This window comes from Colobus angolensis, unplaced genomic scaffold (genome assembly GCF_000951035.1).
Source record: "Colobus angolensis palliatus isolate OR3802 unplaced genomic scaffold, Cang.pa_1.0 Scaffold325, whole genome shotgun sequence".
NCBI classification, from domain to species: Eukaryota; Metazoa; Chordata; class Mammalia; order Primates; family Cercopithecidae; genus Colobus; species Colobus angolensis.
In genome coordinates this window covers 388,720-395,587 of record NW_012116544.1, presented here as the reverse complement: position 1 = coordinate 395,587, position 6,868 = coordinate 388,720, and the positions used below count along the sequence as shown (strand labels likewise).

The following is a 6,868-nucleotide window of genomic DNA, read 5'->3' as shown; positions in this document are numbered from 1 at the left end:
GTCGGGGTCTCACCATGTTTCTCAAGCTGGTCTCAAACTCCTGGGCTCAAGCAGTCCGCCCGCTCGGACTACTATAATCTAGAGTTCGTCCAAACAATGGAACAAAAATGGTGTGCGCTGTTTTTTTCTCCCCACTGAGAGCGTCCTGCCCCGGGGCTGGTCGTGGGACACAGGGAGGCAAGGCGCGTGCTAAGGCTACCCTCGCTCCTCGGGGACCAGCCTGAGGTTCCCGACGGGCCCAGGTCCCCGCTCCTCCTGCAGCCCTGGGCCGGGGCTCCGCTGCGCCTGCAGCTTCAAGACCTTAGCGCGGAGATCCCGGGGCGACGGACCCTGTGCAGCGCGATCTGCACAGCGCCAAGCCTGCATCGCGCATCTGCCGGGCCCAGAGCCGCGCCGCAGTGGAGTCCTGAGCGCCCCCAAGTGGTCACGTGTGCGGCAGCGACCCAAGAATTTGGAAAGACTCGCGGACAACTGCACTCCTTTTACAGCGTCTGAAGGTTCCTAGAGGGAGCTGCGAACGGTTACCAAAAAAAAAAAAAAAAAAAAAAACCACGGTCATAGGGCCCATTGGTGGCGTTCTGAAGGGCGACCTTTCCCCTACCCCCGCATGGCCTATCGGTCTTTGTTTACAACTTCATAAAATTGAAAAAGAAAAAGATGTAGAAATGAATGCATTGGCATTAAAGCACATTTGCTGAATTTTTTTTTCTTTTTACTATAGAATCTTTCTAGCCAAGCTGAGTGTTTTTGAAAAGGTAACTTACAAAACATAATGCAAATATTCTTATTAAAACATAGCTCCTATAGCTGAGTAGGGCGGTGCACCCCTGTAATCCCAGCTATGCAGGAGGCCGAGGCGTGAGGATAGCTTAAGCCCAGGTATTCGAGGCCAGTTTGGGCAAAATAGCATAGACCCCTACCTCAAAAAAATAAAAAATAAAAATAAGACAAATAAAGTATCTATGAAAAGAGTCTCCAAAGTTCAAACAAAATATTATCAACACGCATGACATGGTTGAGAGTGCTTTTCATCTTCTTTAAGTTCATTTATGTTAATTTTTCTTCTTAGGTGTGTCTAAATTTTCCATAGTGAGCACATGTTAATAGAAACTTTTAGTGTCTAAACATACAAATAGGAAATCCTCAGGAACTGAAAGAGCAGGCTGGAGGAAGAGAACAGAGCCTGGCACCTGCGCCAGGAGCACCTCCGGGGCTGAGCGCTGGTAGAGGCAGCCTGTCTCCCAGTCACCCTGGTGCAACACAACTGGCGTGCCCACCTAGCCTGAGGGTGCCAAGTGGACACAGGAAGCCAGCACGGCCACACAGCAAGGAGGAAGGACAGGACCCCTATCATCCCATCCCAGGAGCTTCTTTCAACAAGTTACAAAAACGAAGACACGTAAGGAAGTTGGAAAGCCTGTTTTGCTGGGAGACTCTGTCTTATTTGGTTTCAGGCCTGTAACTGTCATAGGGAGAACTCGAACATGGGCCCCAAGATTCCCACCCGGTGCACACGCGCTGTAGGCCACCTGCCTCTGAGTGAACGTGATGGCATGTCACTCCCACAACCATGCCACATTTTACGGAACAACAGATTGCGCAGCTGTGATTGAGGTTCCTGGTCAGTTGATTTTGATTAATCAAAAGAAAAATTATCCTGGGTGGCCCTGACTTAATCAGGTGAGCCCTTTAAAAGAAGGTGGAGTTCCAGAAACACTGTGCACCACTGGCCTCAAGGAAAGGGGCCTCTGGCCAGGCATGGTGGCTCACACCTGTAATCCCAACACTTTGGGAGGCTGAGGCAGGCAGATGGCTTGAGGTCAGGAGTTCAAGACCAGCCTGGCCAACATGGTGAAACCCCATGTCTACTACAAATACAAAAACAGCATTGAGAAGAAAAAATCCTCCTTATTAACAGAATAAAGGGAGGGCGGGAAACTACATGATTAACTCAATTGATGCAAAAAAAGTATTGGACAAAATTCAACACCTTCTCATGATTAAAACATTTAACAAACTGATACATCACAGGATACTATCAACAGGGTAAAAAGGCAACCCACATAATGCAAGAAACTGTTAGCAAATCCCATGCCTGATAATTGACTAATATCTAGAATATATTTTTAAAAATCCTCCTACAATTCAACAACAAAAAAACTACCCAATTTCATGACACAGAATCAAAGTCGTAAAAGTATAATTTAAGTGTTTATCTATAGTAAAATCACAACTAAGGACGTAGACATATTGGCTCAGGGAAAGCTCAACAGGAAACAAACTGGAGATTTGCTCACCAAATATGGATGGTTATCCCTGAGTTGTGGCTTTTTCAGGTTTTATTTCTATAGAATACCCTGAATTTTGTTATTTTTTTAAATATGAATTTTTCTAATCAGAAAAATAAATTTCTGTACAGTGTGCAAGCAAGCGTGTTTTGATGAAGGTTCTCTCCAAATGGGGTCCGTCCCTTGAGCAAGTCTCATTTAAAGGGGGAACCTCCGGCAGCTGTGCCATGGAAGGAGGCTCTGGAGACCCTGCCTGTGTGGTTACTGAGAGACGTTTCTGAAAGGATTGGTGCCTCTGCCAAACTAGGTTATTATTATTATTTTTTAATTGGGAAATTCCCAGTGTATGCTCAAGTTAAGCTAAAACAAAAACAAAAGAAAACAAAACAAAAAAGGTGGGAAAATCAATACATGCTCACAGTCTATTGTCTGTTGTCTGTTTCATAATTTACGTACATTTATGGCTTGAAACAGTTATAGCAAAGATTGGTCTCGTGTCTGTAAGTACATCAGCGTCATCAGGTGCTTCTCAGAGAGTATGGGAACAGGAAGGTGGAACCGCACTGTCACTAAACTGTGGAGGCAGAATGCAGGAGGGCATGGCCATCTCTGGTCACACTGCCCGGCTGTGCCTACCTCAATGAGAGGCCAAGTATAATGCCAGGCTGGTTTGTTCCCATAAAACATACAGTTTTTACTGAATGATTATTCCCAAACTAAAGCCAAATGGAATGTGTCGTTTAAAATTAGTTATAAATTAGAACTCTTAGGGGCTGAATGTAAGAATTTTCAGGTGGGTGGCTGGGGTTTTGGAAGCATCTATCCAGCAGCTGAACAGTCCAAGTAGTAAGTTTGGAGAATGGTTTCCGTTGTAAGTGCCCTTGTCCTCCTATGATGTTCTGCTGATTTACTGCTCACTGGGATGCAACATTTGCTCATTAATTTAGACTTCATCAGTTTGTCAGATCAGAACTTTCCAAGTAACATATCGATTACCTAAATATATTCCATATATCTATATTACAGAAACAATGTATCCTTATATTAATATTTTTTCACATTTATTTTAGGTTCGGGGTGCATGTCAGGGCATTTTTTTTTTAACATAGGTAAAATCATGTCACAGGGGTTTGTCATATAGATTATTTCATCACCCAGGTATTAAGCCCAGTACTCAATAGCTATCTTTTCTGCTCCTCTCCCTCCTCCCACTCTCCACCTTCAAGTAAACCTCAGAGTCTGTTGTTTGCTTCTTACCATTTAGCTCTCAATTATAAGTGAGAACATGCGGTATTTAGTTTTCCATTCTCGCGTTAGTTTGCTAAGGATAATAGCCTCCAGCTCCATCCATGTTCCCGCCAAAAACACGATCTGATCCTTTTTTATGGCTGCATAGTATTCCATGGTGTATATGTACCACGTTTTCTTTATCCAATCTGTCATTGATGGGCATTTAGGTTGATTCCATGTCTTTGCCATTGTGAGTTGTGCTGCAATGGATTGAAGGATAGTTCTGCTTTTAGCTCTTTGAGGAATCACACTGTCTTCCACAGCGGTTGAACTTGTTTACACTCCCACCAACAGTGTATAAGTGCTAAATTTTCTTTACCACCTCGCCACCATCCATTATTTTTGTCTTTTTAATAATCACCATTCTGACTGGTTTCAGATAGTATCTCATTGTGGTTTTGATTTGCATTTCTTTAATGATCAGTGATGGGCTTTTTCTCATTTGCTTGTTGGCCCCATGTATGTCTTCTTTTGAGAAATGTTTGTTCATGTCCTTTGCCCACTTTTAATAGGGTTGTATGCTTTTCTCTTGTAAATTTGTTTAGCTTCCTTATAGATGCTGGATATTAAACCTTTGTCAGATGCATAATTTGCAAATATTTTCTCTCATTCTGTAGGTTGTCTGCTTACTCTGTTGATAGTTTCTTTTGCTGCACAGAAGCTCTTTAGTTTAATTAGATCCCACTTGGCAATTTTTGCTTTTGTCACGATTGCTTTTAGTGTCTTGTCATGAAATCTTGGCTCATCCCTATGTCCAGGATGATGTTGCCTAGGTTGTATTCCAGGGTTTTTATAGTTTTGGGTTTTACATTTAAGTCTTCAATCCATCCTGAGTTGATTTTTGTGTATTGTGCAAGAAATGGGTCCAGCTTCAATCTTCTGCATATAACTATGAAAGTCTGACAAGTCCATTAATTGAGGAGATTGATAACAGGCTACTTGGTTCTCATGTGAATTCTGTGACAACGTGAACAGGCCCAAAGTTATTCAGTGGAGGTGCAGAATGCAGATTCAGTTCTTTGTGATCTGCAGAAAACAGGTAGTGCGAAAAAAAAAAAAAGTAACTTAGTAACTTATTAAGACGAGACCAGCACCGTATTACAACAACAGCATAAACTTTCCTTAAACCAAATGGATATTTTAAAAATCTAAAACCACACACAATTTGTATTTACTACTTATATTATATACAAAAGTTAAAGCACATCAGGACCTGAAAGTCTTTGCTGCAGTTATATGGTGTAGGGAGTCTGGCACTTCATCATAATGAAATTTCCAATGGCTCGGTTAATATCTACAGCCACACATAACCTGCATGCATCCGGCAAACATCCTGCACAGGAAAAAAGTCTTTGGTGCCAAGTCTCATGAAAGGAAAAAGGGAGATTATGATTTTTTTTTTAACCAAGAAAACTAAAAGGAAATTGGTGAAGGACATCTTTGGACTGCTTCTCTCAGTTTCTGCTGTCAGACAATCTGAATTATTATTATTATTATTATTTTTTATTTGAGACGGAGTCTCGCTCTGTTGCCAGGCTGGAGTGCAGCGGTGCAATCTCCGGTTCCCAGGTTCAAGAGATTCTCCTGCCTCAGCCTCCAGAGTACCTGGGATTACAGGCGCATACCACCATACCCAAGCAATTTCTGTATTTTTTGTAGAGACAGGGTTTCACCATGTTGACCAGGTTGGTCTGGATCTCCTGACCTCATGATCCGCCTGCCTCAGCCTCCCAAAGTGCTGGAATTACAGGCAGGAGCCACCATGCCCGGCTGATGAAGTACTTTTAAGTGTAGCGTGCTCACCAGTTCTTAGCTTGACGCTATGTGTCCTTGTCATTGACACTGTGTGAGGAGCTTTGGCTGAGACAAAACATTGTCAAGCTGAAAAATCCAATGTGTCTCCATCCATGTGGTCATTCAGAATGATGGATTCCATGTCACAGTCCAAGTGCTCAATGAATATGCCGTCCAAGTCACTTGGGAGCCTCTCCTGGTGGAGGAGGCCCATTCTGCCATAGACACTGCAGTGGCTCACTGAGGAGTAGCGCCCAGGGCACTCATCTGCATGGGGTGGGGCAGAGGAACTGGTAAAGGTGTCTTCACTGGGATCAGGTGGTGCACACCTGACGCGTGGGGCGTGATCTTTCCCATGTGAGACGGGGCACGGCCATAAACTGCAGACGTCTGCTGAGCATGCCCAGGGTGGATATGGGAGCTGGCATGCCTCATTTTGTATCCAGACGCTTGGCTGCCATAGGCTGACATGGCTGAATTAAGGCCCATCATGATATTCTGGCCCAGAACCCGGCTGTTGGGTTGGGCTACTCCAGGATCCGCTGGTGTCACAATGTCATGGGGAGGAGAGTCAGAAGTCAGCAACTCCTCCAGGAGTCCTGCTGCACAGTTAGACGTGGACTCACAGCTCCATAACTTGATTTGTGGTCCTGGAGCATTTGCATAGGCATCTGGGGCAAAGGGCTCATGGAAGACCCGCCCTACGTCTATTTTTTGTAGTCTGGCTGGTTGAATTCAGACTGGTGTTTGGTGGCACAAATGAGTAGCATGGCGTCTGCTGCATCACGGAGCCAGGTGCCGACTGGGTCGACACAGTTAATGATGTTGGTGACGAGATAAGATTGAGATCACCCAAAAAGTTTTCCATGTTTCAGGATTGCTTGTCTCAGACTGGGTGAAGTAGGGGCATCTTTGCCGCAGATGGCGGGTACCCTGCAGAATGCACGTCCCCATCTCCAAGACCTTCTCCTTAGGCTATAATAGGTGAAAGTCTCCCAGTAATAGTACTAGCAATTGAGCTAGTCCCAGGGTGAAATATACTCCAGCTATCAAGGTCATCATTGCTGTGAGAGCCAGGGCTTTCAGACCATTTGGAAAATTGGGGTCCAGGGCTGTCTCCGGCATTCCCCTGGCTAGACTGCAGGGGTGCTTTTTTCGTGGCAGCTCGGCTTAGGCTCTGAATGCATTTGCTGTTGCTGTCCATGGATGCAGCTCTTGTCTTAAGACATCTCCCACCCTTGCAGCCCTCTGGATCCAGCATCCACTGAACACTTCTTCCAGTTCCTTCGTTCTGCCCGCCAGTCAACTTGCTGTGTAGGAACAGAAGATGAGGAAGTGAATTATTGCAGCCGGCCGAGCTATTGCTGTCGCCCTCATCCTTGAAGCAGGGCACGCTCTTGACCATCCACTCGCAGATCTGCCACAGCGCGAGCCGCTTCTCCGCCGAGCTCTGGACTGCCTGGTGCTGAGGTCGGGGTGGGACAGGTTGCGCCACG

General features: G+C 45.0%; 1 pseudogene; it reads right to left on the bottom strand.

Moving 5' to 3' along the window:
• Positions 1-5,454: 5,454 nt before the first annotated feature.
• LOC105518651 lies at positions 5,455-6,866 on the bottom strand (annotated as a pseudogene).
• Between the last annotated feature and the right edge of the window lie 2 nt (positions 6,867-6,868).